Source organism: Dama dama, chromosome X (genome assembly GCF_033118175.1).
Source record: "Dama dama isolate Ldn47 chromosome X, ASM3311817v1, whole genome shotgun sequence".
Lineage (NCBI taxonomy): Eukaryota > Metazoa > Chordata > Mammalia > Artiodactyla > Cervidae > Dama > Dama dama.
Window position 1 is genome coordinate 89,437,945 of NC_083714.1, and position 12,096 is coordinate 89,450,040.

Sequence of the window (12,096 nt, forward strand, 5' to 3'; positions counted from 1 at the left end):
GGGCAGGGAACCCTGGCGTCAGACATGACTGAGGGACTGAACTGAAAGCCTTCCCAGGTGGCGCTAGTGGTAAAGAATCCATCTGCCAGTGTAGGAGACATAGGAGACATGGGTTTGATCCCTGGGTTGGGAAGATCCCCTGGAGGAGGGCATGGCAACCCACTCCAGTAGTCTTACCTGGAGAATCCCATGGGCAGAGGGCTACTGTCCACAGGGTCACAAAGAGTTAGACATGACTGAACAACTAACATTTCACTTCTTCAAAGGGGGGCAGAAACTTGATTAGGTCAATTGCTCAAAGAAGCTCACTTACAAAGGTGCAGCGATGGCAGTCAGAGCAGCATGAGGCACAGGCCAACTTGAGAAGCCTTTTACAGAACACATTCTCTACTGGGATGGGCCTACCTGTGGAACTGGGACCCCTGGGTCCCCAATTCGATGTTGAGTTCACACTAGCTGACCATAGGTAAAGTCCCAAAGTGCCAGGATATGGCACATATGGCTATGCGAGCAACTCAACCCTCCTATAGCCCTGCCTGCAAGGAGTAAGATCTATGCCAACCTCCAGCCCAGAAGGGGCCCACCACTCTCCATCCCACTGCCTGAAACTTCTGCCTGGAAGCTGTCTTGAGACTCTTTCCTTAAAAATTCATTCACCCAGAATCAATTGACACCCAATAGGAATGCAAAGATCACTTCAAGGGAGAGTAAATTAAACCTTTATTCACGTTCAGGCAGAGGGATAATTAGAAAAGTGCTGGGGGAAAATTTTGCCTGTGTGACAGTTTTGCCCAGGACCAGGCCAGGACCAGAATACCCTGAAATACACATATGAGCACATGCACATACACACAGCCAGGGAATACACACCCACACAGAGATACCTCCTATGATCTCTCATAAATCATCTTCCCTTTGTAAACTCTGCCATGGCAGTTCTGGATAGTTCTTTTCTCCTTCTACTTTTTTCTTTAACAGTTTTATTGAGATACAATTCACAATTCAAACTATTAAAGTAGACAATTCAATGGCTTTTAGTATATTCTCAGAGTTGTGTGTCCATCACTACAGTCCACTTTAGATCATTTTCATTATCCTGAAAGAAACCCATACCCATTAATTCCCTATTCCCACTCCCCGCACAGTCCCTTGTTGTTCAGTCACCAAGTTGCATCCGACTCTTCACAACCCCATGGACTACAGCATGCCATGCTTCCCTGTTCTTCACCATCTCCTGGAGTTTGCCCAAGTTCATGTCTATTGAATTGGTGATGCCATCCAACCACCTCATCCTCTGTCGCCTTTGTCTCCTTCTGCCATCAATCTTTCCCAGCATTTTGTATACAAGTTCCTTATCACGTATATGATTTACAGACATATTCTCTCATTCCGTGGGTTGTCTCTTCATTGTCCTGATGGTGTCCTTTGAAATGAAAGGTTTTCACTTTCAATAAAGTTCAATTTATTATTTTTTTCTTTTGTGTCTTGTCCCTTTGGTGTCACATATAAGAAACCACTGCCTAATCCAAGGTCATGAAGATTTACACCTATACTTTCTTCTAAGATTTTTACAGTTTTAGCTCTTACATTTAGGTCTTTGATCCATTTTGAGTTAATTTCTGTATATGGTCTGAAGTTAAGGGTCCATCTTCATTTGTCTTTGCATGAGGATTCTCATTCCTTATTTCCAAGGAAAGCACCTTAACTGAGAACTGGGTCTAGGCAAAAAAATCATGACTCATAATAATCACAAAAGTCATTGGTTACGTCTCTACTAGGTACTCACATATGCTTAGTCATGTCTGACTCTTTGTGACCCCATGGGCTACACAGTTTATGGAATTCTCCAGGCCAGAATACTGGAATAGGTATTCCCTTCTCCAGCGGATCTTCCCAACCCAGGGATCTAACTCAGGTCTCTCACATTGCAGGAAGATTCTTTACCAGCTGAGCCACAAGGGAAGCCTGCTCACATATGCTACCTCTTATTTTTATAGCAACTCTTCAAGGTAGACCTTTGTACTATTCTCATCTTATAGTTGATCAAAGTGAGAGAGATGAACTTGTTCTACTTTGCACAACTGGCAACAGGCAGAGTCAAGATTTGTGTAAGGTCTGTCTGTCTCCAAAGCCTAGACTCAAAGTGTTGCACCAAGCTGCAGAAATAAGCATTGTAATAGTGCTTGAGAGATGCTGGTTGAATGATTCGTTAAGCCCCGTTGTTGACAAAAGCTGATGTTGCATAGAAAGTGATCCCAGGGTAAGCTAAAAGACATCAGGACTAGGAGCAACTTAGCAGAAAAATGAGCAGTAACTTCAGCATTAAATACGGATGCACCAAAAGCTTCTGGCCTGATATAGGGGTGCCATTCCACTCTTCCATGACTGAGAAAATGTTTAGCTTGGAATCTCTTTCTTCTAGTCACACACAGAGTGAGGTTAAAGATCTACAGTAGTCTGTTGGGCCTGGAAATCCATGAGGATTACCTGATAAGTGGTTTTGAGCAGAGTCCTGGCACCACATGAGGGCCCCATAGCTGGGATTAGGTATAAAGCCCTCAAGGGCAGGGGCTGACAGGGCCAAGGGAGGGATCTGACCAAGACTGTAAAGGAAAACACTGTAATAAAGGGCCTGAGATGCATGGACATCTGAGAATTGGTTAGTAAAGAAAAGCTCAAAGCAAAGTATCAGTCAGTTCAGTCGCTCAGTCATGTCCAACTCTTTGCGACCCCATGAATCACAGCACGCCAGGCCTTCCTGTCCATCACCAACTCCCAGAGTTCACTCAAACTCATGTCCATTGAGTCGGTGATGCCACCCAGCCATCTCATCCTCTGTCGTCCCCTTCTCCTCCTGCCCCCAATCCCTCCCAGCATCAGGATCTTTTCCAATGAGTCAACTCTTCGCATGAGGTGGCCAAAGTATGGGAGTTTCAGTTTCAGCATCAGTCCTTCCAATGAACACCCAAGACTGATCTCCTTTAGGATGGACTGGTTGGATCTCCTTGCAGTAAAGCAAAGTATAGGAGATGTCTAATGATTTCTTATCTATTTTCTAATAATAATAATAATAGCAGCTTTTTATGTGCTAGGTACTGTGCTAAGTACTTTACATGTATTAACTCATCTAATCCTCATGGAAACCTCATAATAGAGATACTGTCTTTATCTCTATTTTACATATGAGAAAATTGAGGAAAAGAGAGGTTAGGCATCTTGCCCATGGTCACATAGAGAGTAAGCAGCAAAGGTGGAATGTGAATTTAGGCCACCTGGCTCCAGAGTCTGTGCACTTATGCTATTAGGCTATATAAATACAAGTGGAATGTAAACAAGGGAGGTGGGAGAAAAAGGCATGGTTGCCTCCTTCTAAAAAGTTACATTATGATTTCAGAAATTTCCTACTATCCTCCTAGTGACCTCTGGAGTGCTCTGAAAATTTTTGAAAGGTTTACCAATAAAAAGTGGTACCACAATTAGGGCTGTGGTTTTACCTCATTGGAAAAGAGAAAGAAAGAGAGATCAATTAGTCCAAAAGTTTCCAAGGTCACCTAGTATGGGCACACATATTCTGGGAGGACAAACACTAATTAAGGTTTGTAAAAGAACTTACTGTGTATAAGATAATGTTCTGAGAACTTCCATGAACTTTTGAATTTAATCATCACAATAATCATTTGAAGTAGGTATTGTTATTATCCTCTATTTCACAGATATGAAGATTAAGCACAACTTTTTTCAAGGTTACACAAATTATAAGTGGCAAAGTAGATTTAAACCTAGGAAGTCCATCCCTCCATCTGGGATACCTAACAGCTATGCTAAACTGATCTTGCCAAAGCCTATGAGGGAGGCTGCTACAAAAGGAGCCAGACTATAACATTATCCTGTTGTCCTCAATCCCTTTCATGTTTTCCGACTTGTTTTAAGCCTACTTTTAAAAGTTTCTTGTGTTGATTTCAGCAGGTTAGCAATTTTCATAAGCATCAATATATCCTGGCCTCAACCCATCCCAATAGCACTGTTACACAGCTGTACTACTCTTTTCTATTGGTTTATCATACAGAAAAAGCAATGGCCTACAATTTTCCAGAAGAAAAAGTGCATCTCAAGTGTCTACATTATTTTCCTGACCCTGCCTCTATAATAGAGTAGAAAGACAACAGGCTTTAGGGTAGACAGATCTGGTTTCAAATCCTGTTTTCTATACTTCCTGGCTGAGAGGTCACTTTGCCTCACTCCACTCCTCTAGTATCACACTCCGTCAGCTCCCAACTCCACCTTCCTCCTCCTCTAGTGTCACACACATACTGAGTTCCTGCACTGTTCCAGGCACTTGGAGGCAGGGGACAGAGGAGAAGGAATAAGACAGGAAAACAAATTTAGGGTGTGATAAGAAGTCCAGTGTGACTGAAGTATAGAGGAGGTAAGGAGGACTGAGACCAGAGCAAGAGTCTTGAATGCCTCAGACAAAGGGGTTAAAGTATATTTGAGAGGTAATGGAGCCTTTGAGGGTCTTCATACAAGGTATGACACAATCACAATGGACATTTACTGAGTACTTATTCCAGGTTAGGCATGATTCTTTACTAAATCCTCATGACAGGCTTGTGAGTAGGTATACTATTTTTCATGTTTTGCAGATGTGAAAACAAAGACTCAGAAAGATGGACTCACTTGCCCAAGATCTCACATAACATATAAATGACGGGCCTGGGACTAAATCTATACAGCTGGATCCCAGAGCCACATGAGGCTCTGTTCTTTTGAGGTAACTCAATCAAGCAGGCTTGTACACAGTAGACTGGAGGAAAGAGCGGAATACAGAGATAGCTTAGGAGGCCATTACAGTCATCCAGGCTCTTGAGAGTTCCTTGGACAGCAGGAGATCAATCTAGCCAATCTTAAAGGAAATCAATCCTGGATATTCATTGGAAGGACTGATGATGAAGCTGAAGCTCCAATACTTTGGCCACCTGATGCGAAGAGCTGACTCATTAGAAAAGATGCTGATGCTGGAGAAGATTGAAGGCAGGAGGAGAAGGGGATGACATAGGATGAGATGGTTGGATGGCATCACCGACTCGATGGACATGAGTTTGAGCAGGCTCGGGGAGATGGTGAAGGGCAGGGAAGCCCAGCGTGTGTAGTCCATGGGGTTGCAAAGAGTCTGGCACAACTGAATGACTGAACAACAACAGTCATCCAAGAGAGGAGGCCAGTGAAATGGAGTCAGTAGCACAGACGCTGAGAATACAGTGTTCTAGAACCAGGCAAATGAATTAATGTGGGAGGTAGGGGGTTTTAGTCTAGCCCAGAAATGTCAGGGGCAGAAGGTTTGTCCCCCCATGTTCTTAAAAAATAAGGAAAATTGTCAATGGTTTAAAACAGGACAGTTTAACATGTGGATTTCGGTCTTCTCTTAATGAACCAGAGGATTTGGCAGCACTAGGCTGGCACTCCCATGGGGCACCAGTGGGCTGGGATCCAGCAGAAGCTTCTCTCTTGAGATAGAGAAGCATGCCCCAAGGCCCTCTGGGACCTGCTTCTCCACCTTACCTGGCTGGCCAACAGAAAGCCTGAAGCCCTTAAGCTCTGAACTCTGTTAGGCTGCAAACCCAGAGACTGGGAAGAATAAAGATTGTGGAGGAGGAGTTAGTTTGGGAGAGGAGAGAAACATTGTCTCTGTAAATAAAGAAAACTCATGGCTAAGAGGAGATAAAGCAGCTACAGGAAGTGGGGGCAGGGAGTGGGCCTTGAGATGACAACTGGCATGACAAGAATGGACAAAGGTCAAGGGGTTATCAAGGGGTCCAGGCTTTTTAAAGAAGCGATTGAAGGCATTTATTGATGGAGAGGGGGAAAAGTCAGGGAAGAAAGAGAGAAAAAGGCAGGAGTGGGTATGGCTATGTCTAAAATCCAAAGGTTCTGGCAAAAACTAAGAGGCCATCCTGCAGATGTGCTGGGAACCTGTGGGAGGAGGGAGGTTGTACTCAGAACAGAGAATTAAAGAGTGAGATATCTTGATAAAAATGTATCCATGAATGATGAAAAGGGTAAATTAGAGGAGTTCAGAAGGATAGGAAACAGAGAAGCCAGTGCACTGCCATGGGTATAGTCTCAAAGCAATCATTTTGCAGTGTGCCTGAACTTCCTTTGCAAAAGGCAAATGGAGGAGTATCCCCAGGGAGCAGATAGGTTGGTATCTGCCCCTCTAGCCCTGTGGCACTGCAGCCAGGGTTTGAGGTTGCCAGATTTAGGCACAAAGGGGCAGTGGCTGCCCAGAATCAAGACACACACGGGCTGGACAAAGGGGAAGAGAAGTAAAAGCTGCTATGGCTACCTCTTCTCTTTGGAGTCCTGCACTTCTTTAAATCTCACCATTCCCTTGATAAAGTGGTCAGTTTGAGTAGGCCAAGGAAAGACACAATTGGAGAGAGGTGTTAATTTAGATGAAGATATCTTTCTTAGTAGCACAGACTTACTGCACTTTCCATTGAGGTAAGAGTTTCCCAGTCTGACTGGTGTTCAGAATTCTATGCCTCAAAAGGAGAAAGCAAGACAGAGAGAGAAGGGAAACGATCTCCCAAATGATCAGCATGGAAGGGGTCACGAAGGCAGTTAAATATCATAGCACTGTCACAATCTGCTTTTGTACATTTTTGGACCCAGCCTGTATGTTTCTAGAGACCAAATGAGGGGCTATTTTGGGCTCTTACCAACATTTAGCCAAGACAGATTTTCCAGGAAAAGATTACAATGAAATTTCCAAACCATAGTTGTATCAGCAGCAGAGCAGGCCCCACATAACCATAAGTAGTTCCTAGGGATGAGATTATTTTTGCTGCTCCAGGGATCAGAATGCTTTACACATATTAATAACTACAGTTGCTTTCCCTTCCATTTAATGCCTGATTCTGTAGGACAGCTGCTCTGCAAAACAACAGCATTAGATGATAAACTTCAGATTATTTATTGGGTTTATTTTTGAAATGTCTTACATTATAACCCCATTTCACTTTTTGTATGCTTTCTTTCCTTCTAAATAAAATCTTGGGTTTGAGCTAATTGAGTTCTAGTAGAGGTAATATGTGGAGAAGGAGCCCCCACCAATTTTTTCCCACTGGAAATATGTTAGGTAGGGATGTGGGACTTCCAGAATGGCTCTGTGGGAAGCTGGTGTGACTCCCCAGTGAAACAACCATTTCACTGGTGAAAATTATTTTTAAAAACAACCATTTAAGGTCTCTGGAGATTTGCCCTCAGGGCATACTGCAAGTAGAGAAACATTTATTCAAGCAAATTTACTAAATCTTGGTAAGAACAGTGAATCTGTGGCATTTGAGTCATGATGTGCTTCAATTCCTTGCCCCACCCCCATCAGCTCCATGTTACAGAAGCACTGCTCTCAGCAAGTGTGGCCAAGAAAACAGGGCTCCCATTCCTCTCAGCTTCCAGTCTAGGGGCTAAAGTTTCACCTCAAGAGCATCTCTTGTTTCCCCTAGCCAGTATTTCAGGAGCTCTCTTCTGGGTGGTCAAGAGGACTGGACTGCCCTCTCCCACCCAGCCTTAACTCAAAGGGTAGAAGAAGTTCTACCTCAGACACAGCAGGCCAAGAATACTGGGCCCTCAGGCATCCCACCTCAGTTCACTCATAGGATAGAGAAACCTAGGAGAGGCAAGCTAAGACCAGAGACTACCATCTTCTCCCCAGCACCCATTCATACAGCAGGGATTAATTCTCCAGGGGAGGAGGGCACAGTCTGCACTCACAGCCTCAGTGAAGTGGTTCAGACTTTCTACCCAGGGTTGCCGACAGAACATAAAGACAGAGAGCTCCATGGCACAGTTCTACTTTAATGGGACTATTTAGAACAGAGCATGGAGTTTATGGAGATTTCAGTGGCAAAAAGTTAAGAGGGGGCTGGTAGTTTGATGAAACTAGTATTAATAATAGCAAGAAAAATGGCAGGCCAGCCAAAAGGTTACCAGGAGAAAAGACAGCCAAGAAGACCTCTCTCATGGGATTATCCTCATCCTCGTGGATTTGGAAGGTTGTACACATGCAGCTGCTTCAGAAGCAATCAGAGAAGGACATTGAAAAAACTTGAAAACAACTCCCAAGCCACACAGCTATAAAGCAGCAAAGGGCACAAGTCTCACTGGCTCAATGCACTCATGCACAATCTCTGACCAGGCACTGCTTGAGCAAGAAGTCAGACTTAAAATCAAATCATAACCATCCCTAGTGGTCTGCAAGACTGTGCCCTCTCAGTCTTCCAGAGAGCAATGGAAAAAGTAATTCTAAGCTACTAGGAAGCTAAATGTGGGGCATAACTGTAAACTCCTTGAACTGTCAAAGCAATCTCCAAGCCATATACACACAATCAACTATAAAGATAGATCAATAGAGATTTTTCCATTTTAAGAACAATGAAAAGAATAAGGAAGAGGGTGAGGGGAAGTTGGAGGAGGAGAAAAAAAAAAATGAATAGAGCCTAGGAGAAATGTAGGATACCACTAAGTGCACCAACATATATATAACGGGAGTACCAGGAAGAAAGGTGACAGAGAAATGAACAGACAAAATATTCAAGGACATATTGGCTGAAAACAATCCAAATTTGATGAAAAATACTTATATACACATTCAAGAAGCTCAATGAACTCCTAGTGGGATATAGACAAATAGATCCTTACCCAGACACATCACAGTTGTTGATATGTTGAAAGGCAAAGAGAACATCTTGAACACAGAAAGAGAAAAAAACTTACCACACACAAGGAAACTCCAGTAAGGGTAACATCTAACTTCTCACCAGAAACAATGTCAGACAGAAGAAGGTGGGATGCCATATTCAAAGTGCTGAAAAACCTTTAAAAATTTAAATCCAACGTAACTATCTTTCCAAAAATGAAGGCAAAAAAAAAGACTAAAAAAGTCCAATGCTACCATATCTACCTTACAAAATAACAAACGTAGTTATTCAAACTGAAAGGAAGTGATACCAGACAGCAATTTGAATTCACACAAATAACCAAAGAGTTCCAGTAAGGAAATAATGTTGGTAATGATAAAAGACAATATAATTACATATTCCTTTTTCTTTCTTTTCTTTACTAATTTAAAAGATAATTTCATATATATCTATAAAATAGTATTGCTTGTCTTATGACATATAGAAATGTAATCTATTTGACAATAACAGAACAAAGGAAGTGGTTGAGAATAAAGCTTGCTGGAGGAAGGAAATGACACCAGATATTAATTCAAATCCACAGGAAGAAATGAAGAGAAGCAACAATGGTAATTTAAAAAGTTAGCACTTTTAAAACTCTGTACATATATTTGTGTTCTCCTTGGGCTTCCCTTGTAGCTCAGTTGGTAAAGAATCTGCCTGCAGTGCAGGAGACTCAGGTTCGATCCCTGGGTTGGGAAGATCCCCAAGGAAATGGCAACCTACTCCAGTATCCTTGCCTGGAAAATCTCATGGACAGAGGAGCCTGGTGGGGTGCAGTCCATGGGGTCGTAAAGAGTTAGGCATGACTGAGTGATTAACACTTACTTTCTTCTATGAGCTTCTTTAAAAGACATAAGATTATATAAAGCAATAATTGTAACCATATATGGTGGGATTTGTAACATATATGCACATAACATGCACAACAATAATAGCACAAAAAAGGGGAAGTCATATAAAAAGAATTTTCTGTGTCTACTGAAATTAACTTAGTAGTAAGAAAATATAGTTTAAAAATCATTAAAGAAATTAAAATGCTACACTAAGAAATATTTACTGCAAAAGAAGGCTGTAAAAGAGGGACAGGGGAACAAAAAGCAAAAATGGCTTAAGGAACCTCAGAAAACTAAACTGATAGTAATCAGAAGGAAGGAAATAATAAAGACTGGAGAGGAGACACATGAAGTAGAGAACAGAAAAGCAATAAGAGAAAAATCAACATATTCAGAAGTTGGTTACTTGAAAAAAATCAACAAAATCGACAAATCTTTAGCTAAATTGATGGAGAGAAAATTAGAAAAGACCACTACTGCTGCCCTAATAGAAATAAAAAGGAAAAATAAGAGAATACTATGAATAATTGTATGACAACAAATTAAATAACCTAAATGAAATGAACAAATTCTAGGAAAAAAAGTTTTAGGACTTCCCTGGTGGCTCAGTAGTCCACCTGCCAATGCAGGAGACATGGGTGTGATCCCTGGTCCAGGAAGATTCCACATGCCATGGAGCAACTAAGCCTGTAAGCACCTAAGGAGCAACTAAGCACCATAACTACTGAAATCTTCATGCCCTATAACCTGTGCTCCACAACAAGAGAAGCCACCACAATAAGAAGCCCGCACAACTAGAGAGTAACACCCATTCTGGGCAACTAGAGAAAAGCTTGTGCAGCAATGAAGACCCAGCACAGCCAAAACTGAGCGACTTCACTTTCAAGATGAAATAGAAAATCTGAAAAGACTTATAACAAGAGATTGAATTAATAATTTAAAAACTTCCTACAAAAAAGTCCAAGCCCAAATAGCTTCATTGATGAATTCTACAAAACATTTAAAGAAAAATCAAGACCTTCACAAATTCTTCCAAAAAACAGAGGAGAAAAAAACATTCTCAAACTCATTTGTGAGGCCATCATTATCTCAATATCAAAGTCAGATAAAAGCATCGTAAGAAAAGAAAACTACAAAAGCCCTTTGAATATAGATTCAAAAGTCAACAAAATATTAGCAGACCCAATCCATTAACATATAAAAAGAATGATATGCCATGAACATGTGGGATTCACCCAAGAATTTAAAGTTGCTTTAGCATCTGAAAATTAATTGAAATCATTAAAGGAGAAAAACAACATGACTATTTCAATAGATTCAGAAGCATTTGACAAAATCTAACACCCTATTGTGACTTTGAAAAATCACTCAATATGAGCTGGAGGAACCAATCATTCTGACATCAGGCTATACTACAAAGCTACAGTCATTAAAACAGTATAGTATTGGCACAAAAACAAAAATACAGACCAATGGAACAAGACAGAAAGCCGAGAGATTAAACCCATGTACCTATGGGCACCTTATCTTTGACAAAGGAGGCAAGAATATACATTGGAGAAAAGATAGCCTCTTCAATAAGTGGTGCTGGGAAAACTGGATAGCTACCTGCAAAAGAAGGAAACTAGAACACTTTCTAACACCACACACAAAAATAAACTCAAAATGGAGTAAAGATTCAAATGTAAGGCCAGAAATTATAAAGTTCTGAGAGGAAAACATAGGCGGTATACTCTGACATACATCACAGCAAGATCCTCTTTGATGCACTTCCTAGAGTAATAGAAATAAAAACAAAAGTAAATAAATGGGACTTAATGAAATTTAAAAACTTTTGCACAGCAAAAGAAATAATCAACAAGATTAAAAGACAACCCTTAGAATGGGAGAAAATAATTGCAAATGAAACAACTGACAAAGGATTAATTTCTAAAATATACAAGCAGCTCATGCAACTCAATACCAGAAAACAAACAACCCAATCAAAAAATGGGCAGAAGATCTAAACAGACATTTCTCCAAAGAAGACACACAGATGGTCAACAAACACATGAAAAGATGCTCAACATCACTCATTATTACAGAAATGCAAATCAAAACTACAATGAGGTATCACCTCACACTGATCAGAATGGCCATCATTTAAAAAATCTACAAACAATAAATGCTGGAGAGGGCGTGGAGAAAAGGGAACCCTCTTGTACTGTCAATAGGAATGTAAACTGCTACAGCCACTATGAAGAACAGTATGGAGATTCCTTAAAAAACTAGGAATACAACTACCACATGACCTAACAATCCTACTACTATATACCCTGAGAAAACCGTAATTGAAAGAGACAGATGTACCCCAATGTTCATTGCAGCACTATTTACAATAGCTAGGACATGGAAGCAACCTAGATGTCAATTGACAGGTGAATGAATACAGAAATGTTGGTACACATATACAACGGAATATTACTCAGCTATAAAAAGAATGAATTTGAGTCAGTGCTAATTCTGTGGATGAACCTAGAGAC